Source organism: Schistocerca serialis, chromosome 5 (genome assembly GCF_023864345.2).
Source record: "Schistocerca serialis cubense isolate TAMUIC-IGC-003099 chromosome 5, iqSchSeri2.2, whole genome shotgun sequence".
In the NCBI taxonomy this organism is placed as follows: domain Eukaryota; kingdom Metazoa; phylum Arthropoda; class Insecta; order Orthoptera; family Acrididae; genus Schistocerca; species Schistocerca serialis.
In genome coordinates this window covers 470,044,435-470,066,823 of record NC_064642.1, presented here as the reverse complement: position 1 = coordinate 470,066,823, position 22,389 = coordinate 470,044,435, and the positions used below count along the sequence as shown (strand labels likewise).

The following is a 22,389-nucleotide window of genomic DNA, read 5'->3' as shown; positions in this document are numbered from 1 at the left end:
CTAACCTAAGGACAGCACACAACACCCAGTCATCACGAGGCAGAGAAAGTCCCTGACCCCGACGGAAATCGAACCCGGGCGTGGGAAGCGAGAACGCTACCGCACGACCACGAGCTGCGGACCAACAAGTGGTAAATTACGAACTCAGAGAGAAGGGCTAACTTCAATGCAGTAAAAAAATTAAAAATAACTGGGGAAAAGCGCAGTGTCTAATTTTTTTTAACAACTCATTCTCAGCACAGCCATCACCACAGCACCCTCATGAACTTCGCAGCCCGTTTCTGACCATCCTGTATAAGCGTTTGTAATGTATTCAGGATGAAACTAATTGGTAGGCTACTAGCTGCATGTCTCAATGCCCAACAGACAACAGGATATTTCACAGAGTGAGGCGAAATTTCATTTGTCGTCATAATGCATGCATTACGACTATCTGTTACATCACATCAAACAGCTGTTAACAACGTAAGTAACAACTGTAAGTTGTGACATGATTGAAAGTATACGACATTAGAAGCGAACAAATCCAGCAAAACTGCCTCTGCAAACTAGCAGTTCGTGAGATAACTGCGAATTTGTGGTTAACCGTTGGCGTGACTGCAGTATGACCTATGGGCCTAGTCAGCATAAATGTATTCGAAATGTAACTTCTTTCTATTGAAACTCGATCTAACAGGGCTCAAATTTTATATATGCCTTACCTTAACAAAAAACACAGATCTGTTTCATCACCTTACGGGCTACAATCTAGTGTACACTCGTGCATTTATTTAAAATGTATTGACTTTCGGAACGTGTCCAAGCAGCCATCTCAACACTGAAAATGTTGTACGGCAGTTTGTCTTGACAATTCTCTGTATACATTAGTTTAATCGGTAACCCGGTGCATAGGCTTTCTAAAGGATAGATTCGGACACAAAACAAATTTTTACATCCATAGTATACTGCATCAACAAAAGTAAAACAATGATAATGGAATGTAGTCGAACTACATCAGGTGATGCTCAGGGAATTAGATTAGGAAATGAGAGAATTAAAGTTGTAGAGGAGTTTACTACTTGGGGAGCAAAATAACTAATGATGGTCGTAGTACAGAGGATATAAAATGTAGACTGGCTTTGGCAAGAAAAGCGTTTCTGAAGAAGAGAAATTTGTTAACATTGAGCAGAGATTTAAGTGTCAGGAAGTCTTTTCTGAAAGTTTTTGTAGGGAGCGTAGCCATGTATGGGAGTGAAACATGGACGATAAATAGTTTGGACAAGAAGAGAATAGAAGCTTTTGAAACGTGGTGCTGCAGAAGAATGCTGAAGATTAGATGGGTACATCACATAACTAATGAGGTGGTATTGAACAGAATTAGAGAAAAGAGAAATTTGTGGCACAACCTGACTAAAAGAAGGGATTGGTTGGTAGGACACGTTCTGAGGCATCAAGGGATCTCCAATTTAGTACTGGAGGGAAGCGTGGAAGACAAAAATCGTAGAGGGAGACCAAGAGATGAATACACTAAGCGGATTCAGAAGGATGTAGGCTGCAGTAGTTACTCGGCGATGAAGAGGCTTGCACAGGATAGGGTAGCATGGAGAGCTGCATCAAACCAGTCTCTGGACTGAAGACCACAACAACAACTACAATTATACTGAAACGAATAAATGAGATAAAGATGTATCACAAGATACGAAAAGCTAGTATGCTATAAAAATCCTACTGGTAACATAAAGAAACGATAAATCTCCGTTGGTACACATTTGGAATATTTCCAATTCAGTCCATATTAATGACAATGTATGTAAACGATGGAGGGCTCTAGAGGCGCGGTAAAGCCAGCATCTCTAAGGGAGACAACCTCGACAGAAAATCAGGCAGATCGCGATATCTAGACTTAACTTGGCAGCGCTCGTAAAGCAACTGGGGATGTTAAAAAATTACTGGCAAACTCACAAATAGCCTCGGATACAGGACTGAATGAATTGGTGACAACCGGAATATCTTAAAGGACGAAGGGTTTGGCGTTATGGATCATGTGTCTTTGGCAATATGGAATGTTCGAGGATGGACCAACAAAGAAAGCGAGTTAAATCAAGTACTCAAAGAGAGGAAAGTAGACATTGCAATAATGACAAAAATTAAGAAAAAACTTAAAAGAACAAAAGATTTGACAGACTACTGGACGGCTTACTGTGGTGTCCCATAAAGATAACGAGCCAGTGATGGAGTAGCAATTTTAGTCGGTGATAAATGGAGAGGAAAGGTTCTTGAATACAGCTCCATAAAGGAAAGAATAATGACAGATTTCAAATTCCAAAGGGCCATCTAACAGTTATAGGTGTCTATGGCCCAGAGGAGGGAAGGAAGGATGATTGTTTTTCTAGTGAAATTGTACCTGCTGATGTAGGTAATGGTTTGAGAACGAACGAAAATGTTCGAAGCTAGTCACTAATAAAAATGATATCTGCAACTCTGGCACAACCTTAGTTAATAAATAATAAACATAAATCTATCTGCATACTAACAGCACTGATATTTATAACTGACGTTCAACAGAGAAAATGGCCATCTAAGAATGAGATTTCAACTCTTGAAACAGATTGATAATAAAATAAAGTAGCTGGAGTGAGTTTTCAGATTTGGCAATCTGATATACTTATGAAACACGATTCGGTAACGTTAGATTCTACTGGTAACTACCATAACCGATGATGACCTCATTATTACGCTGCCAAATGCCTAATCGAGAGACATGCGCAGTACACAGTTTCATTCGATTGATGTCTGTCTCTCTTGATTGCATATCACTTCCACCCTAATCGCAACCCCCACCACCGCTACGACATTCTATCATCACCAGCTTCAAATGGTCGGATGTCAAAACGGACTGGCTGAGTCCTTAAATAACGGACAGTGGGACCGTAACGAAAAGGTACAGTACTTGTTGACCAGATGGTTGGTCAGAATACTGGAGATAATGTTACTAATGATAATACATGCTTGCTTTCCTCCGACGTGCGAATAATCTCACACGTTAAAGAACATCTACAGTTCAGCGTAGAAGTCGGTCTGATGAGGAGGTTGGCGTTATCACAGACAGATTTCTGCCATAGATGGAAGACAGTTTAAGTGACCTACCACAATCGAATCCTGATAATTCGAATTTGTAGCCTGGTAGGCCAACTGCAGGTACCAATGCCACTAATATACAAATAATTATAACTTAAATATTTTAAACACAGCTGCACAACAGCAACGGTTTCACGTAATAAAATTATAAACAGCCGACCAGTTGCAATGGATAAATAAATTTTTTACCTAGGTTTCGACAAATATAAATTTGTCTTCTACAGAAGGTAACCTAAGGGCAATGAACATCATAGCTTACAATAGAAAAGTTTGAAACTTATAAGCCAAGAATAAATGTTAAGACAAATTCTTGGCTTATAAGTTTCATACTTTTCTATTGTAAGCTATGATATTCATTGCCCTTAGGTTACCTTCTGTAGAAGACAAATTTATATTTGTCGAAACCTAGGTAAAGAATTTCTTTATCCATTGCAACTGATCGGCTGTTTATAATTTTATTAATTATAACTTATTCTTGTTCTTTTTCTTCTTCTACTTTTCCCACTAGATATTAATCGTTTCCCCCTTCCAGTAGTCTCTATTACACCAATCGAAAATTTTTAATCTCTTCGCACTCATTGCACGATCAGTATGTAGTTCACACAACCAAAGCAGCCTTCCTCTTTTAGTGCTTGTCGGGGTCGTTTATAGTCGTAGGCCACCTGTCATTGCTTATTCTCTTAATCAGGCCAGACCACTGTACTACTTCCATTTTTTTCCTGTATTTTAGATATTTTTATTATATCCTCAGGGTTGGCATAATTCCACTGTCCCAATCCTGTTCCTTCTTTTATTCGTAAGCGTCCACGTTTCTGTACCGCAAGTAACTATATTCTGGATAAAACTATGGAAAAACATTTTTTTGGTCTGTTGATTAATACCATTGTTCCAAATCAGTCCATGCAGGGACTTCGTTCTTTTACCCATCGCTGCTTTGGTTTCAATAACTCTGTCGCAGGTTCCGTCACTGGATATACTAGATATATAAAATGCATGTTTGACCATCAGCCGATTCTTATTTAAAACCCAAATATTGACTGGTTTCAGCTACAGACCATCTTCAAGAATTATGGTTAAAACAGTTTAGGCTACAAGATCACCTCTGTCATTACGTAAATAATGGCCACGTCTCATATGTAGAGCATGCCAAGAACTCCAGTGTAACATACAGGACTTTTAACAGAGCATACGTGAAGAGAAGCTCAGAGGCACAAGCACTTATGTTGTGGCCTAAACTGTTTTAACTTCAATCCGTGAAGGTGACTGAAACCGATCGATATTTGAGTTTGATATAAAAAAAACAGCTGATGGCCAAACATGCATTTTATTTTAATTGACGGTTGTTAGTAGTCACTTTCCAAAAATATCGATATAAAAGAACCAACATATTTAAAATTTCAAATTTTTAAAAAAAATTTTGTGTCTTCGAGAACAAAAACCCGTTCCTTCTTTATTATTTCACATGGATACGCTGTCCTGTCGAAATTAATTTTGACACGACATCTTGTGTATTCTCTCTGCAATTTATCAAACGTGTGCTTGATATCTCAGGGGATAGGAAAAATAATGTAAACAGTGGTAGTAATGGAATGGTTATGTTTGATGGTCAACAACGCAGGTAAGGCATGTGTCGCGCTGCACTGTGAATGTTCAGTACGGACTAGGCATCAGTGCAGGTTGTTTACGAATAGTGCACACTTCGTATTCGCATTCAGAGGCTGAGGTCGCCGTGCAATGAAAGACCTAACAGAGTTCCAAAGAGGGCAGATTGTGGAGGTTCGTTTAGCTGGAGCATCAGTAACCAAGACAGCCAACTTATTGAACGTTTCAAGAGCAACTGTCTCAACAGTGATTACAACCTACACAAAACATGGAAAGACATCACTGTGTACAGGTAACAGCGATCACAAATCAAAACTAAATGACAGAAATCGTCGTACGCTAACACGAATTGTGTCAAAACAACACAAAACTATGTTGGTTAAAGTGACTACAGAGCTCAATAGCCATCTTCGAGACCCCTTATCTGTCGACACTGTCGGCTGAGAACTACATTAAGCGATTATTCATGGACGAGCTGCTATACCGAAACCATTAGTGACTTCAAAAAGCGCAAAGCAGAGTAAAACATGGTGTCAGGAGCATAAATCCTGGACGGCTGATAAGTGAAAACACGTCATATGGTCCGTCGAGTCAACATTTTCGTTATTTCCAACATAGGGCTGCCTTTACGTCTAGATAAAGCGAAAAGAAGCCTACAATCATGGTTGCTTGATTCCAGCGATTAAGCATGGAGGTGGAAGTGTGATAATATGGGCAGCCATATCATGGTATTTGCTGGTGCCACCATTACTCTCAAAGGCCGTGTTACAGCCAACGAATATGTGAACATTTTAGGTGATCAAATGCACCCGTTGATTCAAATGTTGTTCCCCAACAATGATGCCGTATTTTGGGACGATAATGCACCCATTCACACAGGCAGGACAGTGCAGTCGTAATATGAGGAGCACGCAGCTTAACTGCAGCGCCTTTCCTGGCCAGCAATCTGTGGACATGAACATTATCAAACGGTTGTGGGCGTTACTGGAATGCAGACTCCGGAGCAGATTTCCACCTCCCTCTTCACTACAGGAGTTAGAAGCGGTTCTGATCGAAGAGTGGCATAACATTCAACCACAGACTATACAATCATTATACGTCAGTATTCCAAGAAGAATCGCGGCTGATTATGGGCAAATATGTTCAGGCGTTCACATTATTTTGTCTATCCCCTATATGGTGTGCTGTTTGCGAAAATTACTTCGTCATCTGCAAAAATTATAAAAACTGAAGGCAGCAAATAATGATTTAGTTTCCGTCCTGCCACGCAACCACCAAGAACGTTCTTAACGACGATGGAGAGATTGTATAGTCAAGCGACAAGCAGCCTGCCCCTACCGGAGCAGAGGGGAAAGGTAATGACAGAACTACAGCTGCTACGTCGGGTTGGACAGCACACAATTTCAGTACATCTAGAAGTATGTATGATGAGTCCATAAAGAGAAGAATAACGGACTTCAGAGATGAGGAAGTCACTAATCAAAAGCCGTGTTGTACAGAAAATTAAGAAAAAATTACCTTTAGTATAAATGAAAATGTGTACCATTACGTTCAGTAACATATCGATCTTACACTTTCACAATCAAAGAGATAAAAAGGCATCATATGTAGCATCTGAAATAGTATTTCTACGGAACGTTAGAGGAGAGACTATGCCTTATCTTTCTATATGTTAGGTTGGTTCATACGTTCGTAGCGTTTTTGCTTTGCATGTTGATATTCCGGTTGATAGCAGTATATTTATCGATTGTCATTTTTTATTTGTGGTTCAGTGTTGCTGTTTGGGTTTACGTATTGTCATTCTGTCATTTCGAGATAACGAGTCGATCTGTGGACGTAAGAAAATAGAATGCCCAGTGGAGAAATCGGAACATTTCCGACACGTTCTTCTGTTTGAGTTCAGTAGAAGGCTGACAGCAACAGAGGCATTCAAGAAAATCTGAAAAATGTGGTAATGTCTTATGGGACCAAACTGCTTAGGTCATCGGTCCGTAAGATTACACACTACTTAATCTAACTTTAACTTATGCCGAGAACAACACACACACCCATGCCCGAGGGAGGACTCGGACCTCCGACGGGGGGGGGGGGGGGCGCGCGAACCGTGACAAGGCGCCTCTAGACCGCTCGACTATCCAGCGCGGCTGGAGGCATTCAAAAACATTTACACCGTGTATGTGGATAATATCATTGGAGAGAACACGGTGAGAAAATGATTTTCTCGCTTTCAGGAAGCACTTCGGGGTTTGATGGAGATCTTTTAAACCCATTAATCCACAATGTTCCATGTCAGTGTACTCGAGAGCTGGCAGATGTGATGAGCTGCGATCATCCCACCACCGTAAAACATTTACATGCAACAAGGAAGGTTGAAACATAGAGCGCTCAAAGCGAAAATCGCAAAAATCCGCGGGTGTCCATATGTGCATCTCTGCTTGCTCGTCATCAAATGTTCAAATGTGTGTGAAATCTTATGGGACTTAACTGCTAAGGTCATCAGTCCTTAAGCATACACACTGAAACACGTATGTTGTGTGGCGGCGATGGCGAGGCATTGCAGAGTCTCTGACCAGAGAGCCATTTATCGTGGCTAATCTGCGCTTGACTGCGCGAGAGTTGCGAGCGGTAGTCTGTCAGTAGTAGTCGTGCAGTACAGTTGCGAGCAGTAGTCTGTGGGCAGTCTGTGAGCAGGACAGTATGTCGGTAGTAGCAGCCCAGTACAGTTGTGTGTGAGGAGTCGGCGGGCGTCGACATGGCACTCTGGTCAAGATTCAGGATGAGGTATATTATTTTTAAATGCGCTCAGCTAATAATGTAAATTAACTGTAACTAAGTTGTGAAATAATCGCCCCAATAATAATTTTGGTTTTCAAAGCAATTGTTTAACAAAGAATTCTTTAATGAAAGAAATATTCCCTTGATATTCCTTAAAGAAAAGCTTCCCTTAAATTCAAAATTTTGCAATCAATTTCCTCCAAGCTATGGCAAAAATAAATAAGAGCAGATGTAGCTTTACTAAGGTAAGAATTTCAGTTTAATTAATGAACAGGGCCTAAGATCGACATTTCGGTCTGTTTGTGTTTTCATTGTCACTGAGATTTTATTATCACTGAATTGAGTTTCATTTTTCGTGAGGAACTTATACTTGGGTCAGATTGCTAATTTTTGTCTAATTGTCGTGGTCAGTAGATTTCTCTGGGGAGCTTACACTTAGCTCAATGTGCATTAGCATTTTAAAATAATATCTTTTAAATTTCTGCGGGGAGGTTACAACACTACTTAACTTAAATTTTCCTAAGGACAAACGCACACACCCATGCCCGAGGGAGGACGCGAATCTCCGCCGGGACCATCCGCATGCTCGTCGTCAACTGGCTTGTGAATAACACCAACCATTCCTATACTACATCGCTATCAGTGACGAGGAAGTGTTGTCTTTATGCTAACGTAAGGAAAAGAAAGGAATGATCGACCCTAAACAAAGCAGCAACTCTCCATACAAAGACTTGTGCGCTTTCGCAAAAGGTAATGTTATGCATCTGGTGGAACAGTGCGAATTGCTTCCCCGAGGTGTAATCATCACTGTTGACATTTGTTGTCAACAAGACGCAGTCCAACAACCAAGACCAGGAAGCAGCTTGAAGTGATGCTGCTCCATGATAACGCCCGCACGCATTCCTCTTGACTGACAAAAAGCGCTATACAAAAGTTGAATTGGAAAGTCATTCCGCACCCGCCTTGTTCACCTGATCTTGCACATTTTAACCTTTCCCGCTCTCTATTGAAGAGGAACTTTCCAGACGAAAACGCGCTCCGAACATCTCGACGAATTCGTCGCCTCAAAACCACGTGATTTCTGCAGTAGCGGAATCGAAAAGTTACCGCAGCTTTGGCAGACTGTTGTAAATAGTGAAGGAGAATATATTATTGATGACTAAACTCTCTGTTATGTGTACCTGTAGTGTTTATTAAAGTTTCAGAATAACGCTACAACTTACGTGCCAACCAAATAAACTACAGTTATGACGCCGCACTGTAGTGAAGGCACTTACCTCTAAGGTTCCAGTGCCCAGCTCTGAGCGGCAGAGTGGTCAGTGGGATGGAGGTCGGGCGCAGCGACTTGAGATGGCAGAGTGAGGCAGGAGAGTGGCGCTATGTCGCGATCAGCTGGGCAGCGCCTCTTCCGGCGGCAGCGACCATGCGCTGCACACTGTGTACGTGCAGTCAGATCGCCGGGAATAGCAGGACCCCCGCGAAGCTGGCGAGAGCGCCGCCCGGGTGACGTAGGCGGCTGCGGGCGCTTGCGACACGCGGTCACTCCGTATCGGCGGCCGCTACGCACGCGACTAGTCTTACGATGCGTGTCACGTGCCACGCTTATCAACTGTCTATATTACAACAGCACCGCTCTTCTCTCCGGTGTTCGATAGCGAAGGAACCTGCGAGAGAAAGAAACGGAAATTTTTAGTTTTACTTGTAGTAACTCATATACACTATCTGATCAAAGGTATCTAGACACCTATTGGTGAACATTAATGTGGGGGGCGACTGCTCTTGGCTTTGACGACGGCTTGAACTGTGCTGAAGACACTTCCAATGAAGTGTCTGAATATCTGTGGAGAAATGGCAGCCATTCCTTCTCAAGAGCCGAAACCAGAGAAGATAGTAGTGTTGGACGCTGGGGTCTGGAGCGAGGTTAACACTTTAACTCATCTCAAAGATATTCCACTGGGTTCAGGTCAGCACTCTGGGCGGACCAGTCCATTTCAGGAATCTTAACACTAGAATGAGATTTTCACTCCGCAGCGGTGTGTGTGCTGATATGAAACTTCCTGGCAGATTAAAACTGTGTCTCAGACCGAGACTCGAACTCGGGGCCTTTGCCTTTCTCGGGCAAGTGTTCTACCAGCTGAGCTACCCAAGCACGACTCACGACCCGTCCTCACAGCTTCAATTCTGCCAGTACCTCGTCTCCTACCTTCCAAACTTCGCAGAGGCTCTTCTGCGAACCGACCGAGCGAGGTGGCGCAGTGGTTAGCACACTGGACTCGCATTCGGGAGGACGACGGTTCAATCCCGTCTCCGGCCAACCTGATTTAGGTTTTCCGTGATTTCCCTAAATCGCTTCAGGCAAATGCCGGGATGGTTCCTTTGAAAGGGCACGGCCGATTTCCTTCCCCATCCTTCCCTCACCCGAGCTTGCGCTCCGTCTCTAATGACCTCGTTGTCGACGGGACGTTAAACACTAATCTCCTCCTCCTCCTCTTCTGCGAACCTTGCAGAACTAGCACTCCTGGAAGAAAGGATATTGTGGAGACATGGTTTAGCCACAGCCTCGGGGATGTTTCCAGAATGAGATTTTCACTCTGCAGCGGCGTGTGCGCTGATATGAAACTTCTGGCAGATTAAAACTGTGTGTCGGACCGAGATCCGAATTCGGGATCTTTGTCTTTCGCGTGCACTTGCCCACGAAAGGCAAGGGTCCCGAGTTGGAGGCTCGGTCCGGCAAACCGTTTTAATCTGCCTGGATGTTTAAATCTTAACATTGTCTTTGTGATACACACTGAGGTGACCATGTCCCATGTCCCTTAACATAGACAAATGTAATGTATTGCGAATACATAGAAAGAAGGATCCTTTATTGTATGATTATATGATAGCGGAACAAACACTTGTAGCAGTTACTTCTGTAAAATATCTGGGAGTATGCGTGCGGAACGATTTGAAGTGGAATGATCATATAAAATTAATTGTTGGTAAGGCGGGTACCAGGTTGAGATTCATTGGGAGAGTGCTTAGAAAATGTAGTCCATCAACAATGGAGGTGGCTTACAAAACACTCGTTCGACCTATACTTGAGTATTGCTCATCAGTGTGGGATCCGTACCAGATCGGTTTGACGGAGGAGATAGAGAAGATCCAAAGAAGAGCGGCGCGTTTCGTCACAGGGTTATTTGGTAACCGTGATAGCGTTACGGAGATGTTTAATAAACTCAAGTGGCAGACTCTGCAAGAGAGGCGCTCTGCATCGCGGTGTAGATTGCTCGCCAGGTTTCGAGAGGGTGCGTTTCTGGATGAGTTATCGAATATATTGCTTCCCCCTACTTATACCTCCCGAGGAGATCACGAATGTAGAATTAGAGAGATTAGAGCGCGCACGGAGGCTTTCAGACAGTCGTTCTTCCCGCGAACCATACGCGACTGGAACAGGAAAGGGAGGTAATGACAGTGGCACGTAAAGTGCCCTCCGCCACACACCGTTGGGTGGCTTGCGGAGTATAAATGTAGATGTATAAATGTAGATGTAGATGTCATGAGATTCCTCCAAATACCGTGTCGGACTTCCTTTCCCCAGAGTAGTGTAGCAACATAGCATGGCACGGACCCAACAACTCGTTAGAAATCCTCCGCAGACATACTGAGCCATGCTGCCCCTGTAGCCGTTCATAACTGCGTAGGTGTTGCCGGAGAGGGGTTTTGTGCGCGAACTGACTCTCGATTATCCCCCACAAATGTTCGATGCGATACATGTCGGGTGATCTGGGTGCCAAGATCATTCTCACTGTCTAGAAGCTTCTTCAAAATAATCACAAACAACTGTCGCCTTCTGACATGCACATCCATAAAAATTTCATTGTTATTTGGATACATAAGGCTCATGAATGACTGCAAATGGCCTCCATGTAGTCGAACACAGCCATTTCCAGTCAATGATCGGTTCAGTCTGACGAGAGGACCCAGTGAATCCCATGTAAACACAGCCCACACCATTACGGAGATGCTACCAGACTGCCCAGTGCCTTGTTGACAACGAAGGTCCATGGCTTCGTGCGGTCTGCGCCACACTCGATCCTACCATCAGCTTTTACCAACTGAAATAGGAACTCAGCTGACCAGGCCACAGTTTTCGAATCGTGTAGGCTCCAACCGATAAGGTCACGAACCCAGGGGAGGCGCTGCAGGCGATGTCGTGCTGTTAGCAATGGCATCCACTCTGTCGTCTGCTGCCATAGCCCATTATCGCCAAATTTCGCCGCACTGTCACAACGGATACATTCGTCCTTCGTTCCACACTGATATCTGCGGTTATTTCGCGCAGAGTTGCTTGTCTGTTAGCACTGACAACATTACCAAAACGTCGCAGCTCTCGGTCGTTAAGTGAACTGCGTCTGCCACTTCTTTATCTGTGGCGAGAGGTAGTGCCTGACATTTTGTATTCTCGGAATACGGTTGTCACCGTACATTTCAGAATATTGAATTCCCTAACTATTTCCAAAATGGAATGTCCCATGCTTCTAGCTCCAACTACCACTCCACACTCAAAGTCGTGTGACCCCAATCACGTCGGAAAGCAATTCACACAAATCATCAGCTCTGCCAATACACTGCCCTTTTATACTTTGAATGCGTGATACTACCGCCATCTGTATATGTGGATATCGGTGTCCAATAATTTTTGTCACCTTAATGTATATAATGGGGTAGCTTAACTGTTCATTCGACCAGTGACTCAGTGTAGTGATTGTCACCAAACACTGCATAGGGCTCTAAAATACGAGGGTTGCCCAGAAAGTAAGTTCCGATCGGATGCGAAATGGAAACCACTGGGAAAATCCAGTAAAGCTATGCGCAGATGTGTTGGGCAGTGTCTCTAGTACGCCTGTCGATCGTGTCGCGTCGCTCTTTCCAGTTTTGAGTGAACAGTGAGCACGCAAAGATGCATAGGGAATAGCGTCTCCCGCCAAGTACGAGGGCCTGGTTAGAGATTTCGCCTGTGTCTGTGCAGCCCACATAACACAACTGCCGAGCAGCTTCTTCTTCATACAAATTCTCGGCCGCACACTGCAGGGGCAATGAAGACGCTCCTGCAGTGTGTCCGGTGAGACGTGTATGATCACCCACAATACAGTCCGTAATTGGCTTCCCCTGAGTCTCATCACTGCTCACAAGAACCGCTGGCTATGAAGACAAAATTTTTCCACAGACAACCAGCTGCAGACCAGTGCAGATAACTGGCCGAAAGCACAGGCGGCTGCTTTCTATGACGAGGATATTGGAAAGTTGATACAACACTACGACAAAACTCGAAGTTGGAGTGGTTACTATGAAGCGAAGTATGTGGAAGGTGTATCTAACTGTTGTAAATAAAACATTTTCTGTTTTCACTGTGGTTTCCACTTCGCGACCGATCGGAACTTACTTTCTGGACAACCCTCGTATGTATATATTCTTATGTATTTCTCGTTTTCTTTGCGTACCATAATGGGACCGCAACTTAACCACGAAAACACCGCCATAACGTACCACCATCCTCCTTGCTTCATTATTGACACTACACATTGTGATAGCTAACGTCATAGTATTAGCTAAACCCAAACCAAGCCATCTGATTGCCACAGGGGATGGCATGATTCATCACTCCAAATCGCGCCTGTCCAGTGATCCTTTGTCCAGTGTCGTCACTCTTTACACCACCTCAGGTGTCACTTAGAAATTTATGTAGGTTATGAGGAGCTGTTCGAACATTGTACACCGTCCTTTTTAACTGCCTACGTAATTGTTATTCTAGCTGAACTGTTGGTAACAGGTTTGGACGAACGAATGATTCCTTCCGCTGATTTCATGTGATTTTTTACAACCACTGCTCGGAATGCTCGTCGGCCAACGTTCGTCAGTACATGAGGTCTGTCGGTCTTGGTCTACATTTGGTCCCGCCTCTTATTACACTGACGTGTCCATCTAATGACCAAATGGGCTTTACATATAAGTCTCCGGATACTTACGATGTACTGGTGATACTGAACAGTAATTCGCAAGTAGGGAATGACGTCCAAGATCGAAGCATTCATGGAAGCTGAAGTTTTATTCGAATATCTAAGCATTATTTTGTTACTTTAATTCAATAATAGGTTCCAACAAAGGATATATTAAACTAATAGTGACGTCTCAATCCACTGGGCTTAATGAGGTGCATATAGCTAATTATCAAAAGATGGTAATTAACAAATAAAAGAATAATTGTAAAAGACGTGAGCGATTAGGTAGCTCACGCGGGACAATGAAACTACTGGAGCTTCACATTAACACTAACAATCCTATAACGAGGTATTTTGCGACTTCACACTGTATTGGAAGCGGGCATTGTGCCGTTTCTATTCAGCCTTCAGATCTAGTATATTGCAATTTCTTTACTGTTGACACAAAGTTATGAATATCATTTGTTAATTACGATTATTTAGTCACAGATTACTGATGCACGACCAAAAGTATACGAATATAACTTTTGACACATAATATTTCTATAATAATTAATCTGCACAAAATGCTTTTGTCCAACACCACTCATTACTTTTTATGTACGTTTCAAACTTCAAAGAGAGCGTTTCCAATAAATTTGGAAGTCACTAGAGTCACACTTCTTTGTATCCCGTATTTAAAAATTTGTATTAATCGACAATAGGTTCACCATTATCATTTTCCCATAATTTTCTAAGTTATTCTTTTCGTGTAGTTTCAGAACTGTTAAAACTAATTATTGTTAGTAAAATAACATTACTAAAATTTGATTGATTTCGTTATCTTCACGCAAAAAATTTGGCCTGTTCCTAGCCAAAGTCAAATCAGCAAATATTACTGGAAACTGCACGCGTATTAAAATTGTTGGAATAAGAATTCCTAACTTTATGTTCATATACACCACAGTAAAAAAAATAGTAATTACTGTGAGACATTTCATGAAAAAATAAAAAAATTTTCAGTCATTCTAATGTGTGGTATTGCATGCTTTGAAACTCACTCCATGTGCAAATCCAAAGCTGTTGGTTTATAGTTTCAGTACGATAAAAATGTATATGTGCTGCATTCAATTTTTTGTGGAATGTTATATTGCCGAACTTGGCAATAGTGTGTAATTACGTGTCAGTGTGGACGAATTTACAGTCAGTATTAAAAACCAATCGTAAATCAATAGTTTATTTATCAATAGCGTTGAAAAATATGAACCTGAACATTTTTAACGGTTGTACTCATAGACAACAAAATTATCAGTAGGTTTCTTTGAAAAATTTTATTCGGTTGATCTGTATAATTATTCAGCCTTCTTACAATCACGAGTAAGTTTATTATAGTTTTATGCGAAGAGGTAATTTTTCTCCTAGTTTGTTAAGTAGCAAGAGGCTGGGATTCCAGCGCAGTGTTATCCATATGAAAGCAACACATCAGAACGTTGTTCGATGAATTTCTGAGGTATTAGTTCGCTATCTATTTGCATCTGAGTCTCAAGTCCATTGAAAATGACTTGAGGAACATAATAATGAAACTGTTGTCATTTGATCAGAAATCGTAATAAGCTCATTGTGAAAGGGTGGCAGTGCAAACGTTGATCACTGTCTGCAAAAATTATGCGTTTCATGTTGAGTCCTTTACGCTGACATATCAGTTTTACTGACTGACTTAAAAGATGCATAACAACACACTGAAAAATGAGGTTAAATTTTAGCGCCTACCTTTGTGAAGTCACACAGCTACCGGAATCTCTTTATCGTTAGTGATATGTTCATTGATGGAAGACAAATCAGTAAGCATACTCGAGACAGTACAACACACTTATTCCTCAATACAAAGAATATCCGTACGTGGATAATTACTGAGTGAATAAAGGATCTTTGTTCCTTCTGTTTTAGATTATACTGACAGTTCTGTCAGATGAATAGCCAAGTTTCGATGTTCGTTATCTTTTACAAATCTTTGTATTCACTGGATCAAAATGAAAGTTATATTCATCTAATTCAAGATGAGCCTCAAAATCATTATTCTTCGTGAAAAACATGTTTAGTTGGGAACGTAAACTGCTGAAAGAAGTGTTTTGCAACCTGCATACAATGGCTGGATAGAAAGCAATGGCAACAGTGCTGTAACGTCAAACCGGTGAGCCGGCGAGCTGCCATCTCTGTTGGCATAACGAAGGTCTGTGAGACAAGTTTGAGCAGCGCGCAGAGACAGCACTGTATCAGTATTCTGCAGTGTATAGACCGTTGAACGTCGCAGCGATAGTGCAACCGCCCTAACTTCATGTTTACAAAGATAGACTAACATTCTTGGCTCAAAACTGAAGTATCAAGAGTTTTGAGTACGCGAGAATATTTCCAGGGACTGTGCGAAGCATGTGGTGACGTAGCGTTTCCATACAACACAGTCGCACGATGGGTTAAGGCGTTCAGATTAGGCAGAGATGCTGTGAAGGATCACCCCCGTAGTGGACGTCCCCACGTGGAGGACAATACAGTCAACTACTTTCTTCCTTCTTGGACGTTGATCGCAGCTGGACTGCGTGTCAGTTAACAACAGAAGTCGGAGTATGCCACAAAATTGTGCTCCACATTCAGGGGTACCACAAAATTGCAGCAAGTTGTATCCCCGTGAAATGTCCGAGATACAAAATAGCACCACTAAGCCGGGACTAAAGGAACGCAACGACTTCCTTCGGCGCATCGTCATTGTCGACGAAACGTAGATGCGTTTGCATGAACCAAACTTGAAACGCCAGTCCAATGAATGGAGGCATCCCGGCTCTCTTAGTCCACAGAAAGTGCGTGCTGCACCAAGTACTGTGGTGATGTTCGTTGTGGAGTATGACACTGATGGTTTAATACTGTACCACCAAGGGTGATGGTAGACGCTGCGTACTTCTGCACGTTCCTGCAACACCATCTTCGTCCAGCACTCAGGTGACAGCGACGACACTTCATTTAACAGCACCCTGTCATTCTGAATGACAATGCACGACGCCACACCGCTGCTGCTGTCCAGGACTTCTTGCACCACTGGCAACGAGAGAGTCTGGAACATCAACCGTACTCACTCGACATGAGTCTCTGCGGTTACGATCTCTTTGCCAAAGTGAAAGAACTAATGCGAGGAATCCGGTACAACGCTAGGGATGACATTATCCATGCCATAGGGCAGTCAATACGGGATGTCAACAGAAATAGACGTGTAGATGGTATGGACGCCGTCTGGACATTTGGCTAAAGGTCATAAATAACAGGGGCGATTATATTGTAGAAGGGTTATAAGTACCTCTATCAATAAAGTCATTTCAGAGAACAATAACAGTTCTCATTAGTTTTATCCAAACATTGTATCTAGGAACGTGAGTTGAGATTCCAGAGGAGCATGGAGTGAAAGAATACTCCGCGATAAACTAACAAAATAAATTTACTGTGAAATAAAAAGAAATAATAAACAGATCCAAAACAATCCACTCTAAAGTGTAAATCTGTGCAAATCTGCGAAATCAATATTTGTTTTGGGGTAACATTCAATACCATGTTGCTGCATCTGGTGGATTATACTGTAACATGCTTGGATTGTCCTTGTTATGGTGTCCACAAGACGGTCGAGTCGTTGCTGCTCAAGTCTTAACCACTCTTCAACGGAGGCCGTCAAGTTATCCGTTGTAATACACTGAGACGTGAATTTGTACACTATCTAATCAGAACTAATGAGGAATGCGGAATTGATCACTAAGTGCCACGAGAGCCGGACCCATCAGTATGACAGAAGGTAGGGTTATTTTGCTGTCGGTGCATAAGTACCAACAGAATGTAGAGATCACTGACTTTGAACATGGGCTTGTCACTGGATGTCACCAGAGTAACAAATGCATCAGAGACGTTCCATCACCTCTATAGCTGCCCAAGTCGACTGTTGGTGGTGTTATTGTGAAGTGGAAACGCGGAGGAACACAGCCAAGCCAAGAGCAGGCATACCTCACGTACTGACGGACAACGAGCGTCAAGCACTGCGGACGATGCTTGTAAGAAATCGCAGTAAAGTGAAAGAAACCAGTTATATGCTTCAATTTGCTACCAGAAATCCAACTAGCACAATGGATGAGCCTAGCGAGTCAAAAAGAGTGAGATGAAATGGTCGAGCAGCTTCTCATAAAACACACTTTTAGTCCTTGCTAAGCGTAGTAGTAACAACGAATAGAAACAGCGACGCCAGTGGATGACTGGTAATGAGTGATTTGGAGTAATGATTCACGCTACTCCACGCGGAAATCCGATTTAGAGACTTGGGTTTCGCGAATGCCTGGTGAATGTTAATCTGCCACTATTGTATAGGCCAACAGCGAAGTACGAGAAAGTTCTGTTACAGGCTGTTTTTCATAATTAGGAAGTGGTCCTATAGAGCGTTCAAGAATATGCTAAATGCGGAAGGATATGAAGACATTTTACAGCGTTGTGTACTGCGTACGATACAGAAACAGTTCGAAGACAATTATTGTTCGCATCAGCTGACAGCGCACTCTGTAATGAAGTAGCATTCCTGAAATGGAATAACCTGCTCAGAGTCCCGGCCTGAACCAAACCTTTGCAATGAGTTACAACGTCGACTTCCTTCCAGACCCCTGCGTGCAACTTCATTACCTTCTCTGGCTTTGATTCTTGAGGACGAATGGGCTGTCATTCCTCTGTAAACATTTAGACACCTCACAGAAAGTGCCCCCAACTAAAGCCGTCATAAAGGCGAAAAGTGAACACTAGCCATATAAATGTCCATCAGTAGATGTTCTAATAGTTCGTCAGATAGTGTATATGCCCTAATTTGTAGCCATTGGTCATCAGACTGTGTCGTTGACAACTGACAGATCTTCAGTGTTTTGTGTTTCACTTCAGCAGCTGAATTTCCCAATGAACTACCTGCGTAGTACACCAGCCCTACCCTTACTACTTTAAAATTACTAAGCTTGAAATGACTCTTCAAGACATGCTGACAAACTGAACAGTTTTCCCACTTGGAGACGCTACCTGCTCTACTCAACTATACTGGGAAAGCAGGTTTAGTTTTACCTCCATCACGGATGAAAGTGGTTATTTCCTGTGGACTAAGGAGTACTGAAAAAGAGTTTTTGGAAAAAAGTAGGTATGCAAATAAAAATAAAAAAGAACTAAAAGTGAAGAATTGACAGGTAAGGCTAGACAACAAGTATATGAAACTTAAAGTCGACTGTCTAGCCTTTGCAGATGGTCTATTCAATATGTCCAAATGTGTGTGAAATCTTATGGGACTTAACTGCTAAGGTCATCAGTCCCTAAGCTTACACACTATTTAACCTAAATTATCCTAAGGACAAACAAGCACACAAATGCCCGAGGGAGGACTCGAACCTCCGCCGGGACCAGCAGCACAGTCCATGACTGCAGTGCCCAAGACCGCTCGGCTAATCCCGCTCGGCAGATGGTCTATTGACACAAAAAGTATAAATAAGTGTTTCAATAGCTCGGTGAACAGAGAGAGCCTAATCTATGATAGGAAAACCTTCGCATCATGCATTAATAAGATGGATATGGGCTACCAACTAACTGAAAATAAATCTACAAAAAGAGATCGATATCAGTAAACGCCAAAAGCTTAACAATACTACATTGTTATTGAACATGAGGCTCTATGTACAGAAGACACTTAAGATGTACAAAAACTGTATACTGGAGGAATATGACACCAAAGAATGAAGGATTTCGCGAAAAATCCTGGGACCCGCTAAAGAAAAAGCGACTGCAGAAGGTGTCACAACCACAAACGAAATACGAGGTACATTCAAGTTCTAAGGCCTCCGATTTTTTTTCTAATTAACTACTCACCCGAAATCGATGAAACTGGCGTTACTTCTCGACGTAATCGCCCTGCAGACGTACACATTTTTCACAACGCTGACGCCATGATTCCGTGGCAGCGGCGAAGGCTTCTTTAGGAGTCTGTTTTGACCACTGGAAAATCGCTGAGGCAATAGCAGCACGGCTCGTGAATGTGCGGCCACGGAGAGTGTCTTTCATTGTTGGAAAAAGCCAAAAGTCATTAGGAGCCAGGTCAGGTGAGTAGGGAGCATGAGGAATCACTTCAAAGTTGTTATCACGAAGAAACTGTTGCGTAACGTTAGCTCGATGTGCGGGTGCATTGTCTTGGTGAAACAGCACACGCGCAGTCCTTCCCAGACGTTTTTGTTGCAGTGCAGGAAGGAATTTGCTCTTCAAAACATTTTCGTAGGATGCACCTGTTACCGTAGTGCCCTTTGGAACGCAATGGGTAAGGATTACGCCCTCGCTGTCCCAGAACATGGACACGATCATTTTTTTTTTTTTTTTTGGTGGCGTTGAATCTGTGTGCATCCATTGAGCTGACTAGCGCTTTGTTTCTGGATTGAAAAATGGCATCCACGTCTCATCCATTGTCACAACCGACGAAAAGAAAGTCCCATTCATGCTGTCGTTGCGCGTCAACATTGCTTGGCTACATGCCACACGGGCAGCCATGTGGTCGTCCGTCAGCATTCGTGGCACCCACCTGGATGACACTTTTCGCATTTTCAGGTCGTCATGCAGGATTGTGTGCACAGATCCCACAGAAATGCCAACTCTGGAGGCGATCTGTTCAACAGTCATTCGGCGATCACCCAAAACAATTCTCTCCACTTTCTCGATCATGTCGTCAGACCGGCTTGTGCGAGCCCGAGGTTGTTTTGGTTTGTTGTCACACAATGTTCTGCCTTCATTAAACTGTCGCACCCACGAACGCACTTTCGACACATCCATAACTCCATCACCACATGTCTCCTTCAACTGTCGATGAATTTCAGTTGGTTTCACACCACGCAAATTCAGAAAACGAATGATTGCACGCTGTTCAAGTAAGGAAAACGTCGCCATTTTAAGTATTTAAAACAGTTCTCATTCTCGCCGCTGGCGGTAAAATTCCATCTGCCATACGGTGCTGCCATCTCTGGGACGTATTGACAATGAACGCGGCCTCATTTTAAAACAATGCGCATGTTTCTATCTCTTTCCAGTCCGGAGAAAAAAAATCGGAGGCCTTAGAACTTGAATGCACCTCGTAGGCACGTGGAGAAGGTGCAGGAAAGAGGGACTATTATTCATGGCCATGTGACACGAATGAGGCCAGAAAGGATACCCAAAAAGATATTAACCTAATTTCAAAATGAGAAATCAGCGGGACATTGTTCATAGGAGGTGAAAAAGATCAATAAGGACTGTAAATTTGTCCTCAATTATTCCGCTTAAGGAAAAACTACGAACACATTAAGGTTTCCAGGAAGAGCCGATGATGAAGATAGGGAAGGCGTGGACACAAGAGAGAAAGAACAACATCTAAAACGAATGTTGGAGCATTGGGCGGCAGTCAAAGCTCGGAAAGAGAGGCAAGTGATTGAAGTCGTCCGTAGCTGAACGAAACTAAGAAATGAGAAAAAACGAACTACAAGAGGCATTCAAAAAGTAATGCAACACTTTTTTTCTGAAAGCAGGTTGGGTTTATCCTGGATTCCAATACACCGGGACTAACAAACCCTATTTTTGAACGTAGTCTCCGTTGAATGCAATGGTCTTACTCTACCTTACTGGAAGGGCGTGAACGTCCACATGGTACCCATGTACTGCATCAATAACATCCATGTCATCCAAGTACTGCTTCCCGGAGAGTGCATCATTCATTGGGCCAAACAGATGAAGTCGAAAAACGTGAGATCCGGACTGTGGGGTGAATGAGGAAAAACAGCACAATAACATTTCTATGAGGTCCTCTCGGGTGGGCAGACATGTGTGAGAACTTGTGTTATCATGTAGAAGTTCGTTCGCATTTTTGCGGCGACGAACACGCTGAAGTCATTTCTCTAATTTTCTGAGGATAATGCAACACACTTCAGAGTTTATCGTTGCACCATGAGGGAGGACACGAATCACAATAGCCCCCACATAGTCCCACAAGACAATCGTCATGACTTTGAACTTGTTATTCGGAGGAGAGGTGATGTGACGCCACTCCATGGATTGACATTTTGCTTTCAGTTGGAAGTGCTGAACCATGGGTTCATTGCCTGTGACGATGTTCGACAAAAAGGTGTCACTATCACTGTCGCAATGCGCATGCAATTCCGCGTAGCTGGTCGTTCGTTGCTCTTTACAGTCTTCTGTAAGGCGGCGAGAATCTCAGCAGGCACCCAATTGGTGGAGCAGTGTGGCAGCACTACCAGCAGACACGTACAGTTATGCAGCGAGGTGTCCGATTGTGATCCGTCGATCACCTCGAGTGAGAGTGTCCGCGGGAGATCGGACAAGTTTGCGAGACCTTGTCGCGTTAATGACAGATGCCTCACCCAACGCCTCTCCGTGCTTTTGTTCACTGCCAGGTCCCTGTAGACCTTCTGCCAGCTCCCACGAATATCTGCGATACTCTGGTTTTCCTTCCGTCAAGAGAAACTCAGTGGCAGCCCTCTGTTTAAGACACACCTCTGTTACAGATGCCATTTTGATGGGTAAATATAGCGCTACCATCTATTGGAATTTCATGAAACTACACAGACTGAAGCTGGAGTATTCCACGATGTCCCACAAGATATTCCGCATTTTTCAACCTAAATTGGACGAGAAAAAAATGTGTTGCGTTACTTATTGAAGCCCCTCATATGTAAATCTTGAGGATGGCGGAAGAACTTTTTTGAGTAGTTCAGACCTAATCGTACGGTGATCACAATTCTCCGGCGGCTGTGGAGCACGGATGGCAGGCGCCAATAGCTGCCGGGCGGCCGGCTGTGTTGTAACCGCGCTGAGTCGGCGTGAGCAGCTGTCGCTTGTCTGTGGGAGGCGGCCACAA

The 22,389-nt window shown here is 43.1% G+C and overlaps 1 protein-coding gene across 7 annotated transcripts in view; it reads right to left on the bottom strand.

Moving 5' to 3' along the window:
* Positions 1 to 22,389, bottom strand: part of LOC126481363 (uncharacterized transporter slc-17.2-like) — a 643,476-nt gene that overhangs the window by 417,801 nt on the left and 203,286 nt on the right. For 6 of the 7 annotated variants that reach the window (XM_050105066.1, XM_050105069.1, XM_050105065.1 and 3 more), the window contains exon 2: positions 8,772 to 9,158. The exons of the other annotated variant lie outside the window; for it this stretch is intronic. The gene's annotated coding sequence lies outside the window, so the exon portion shown is untranslated. The remainder of the gene's footprint in view (positions 1 to 8,771; positions 9,159 to 22,389) is intronic. 7 annotated transcript variants of the gene reach the window in all.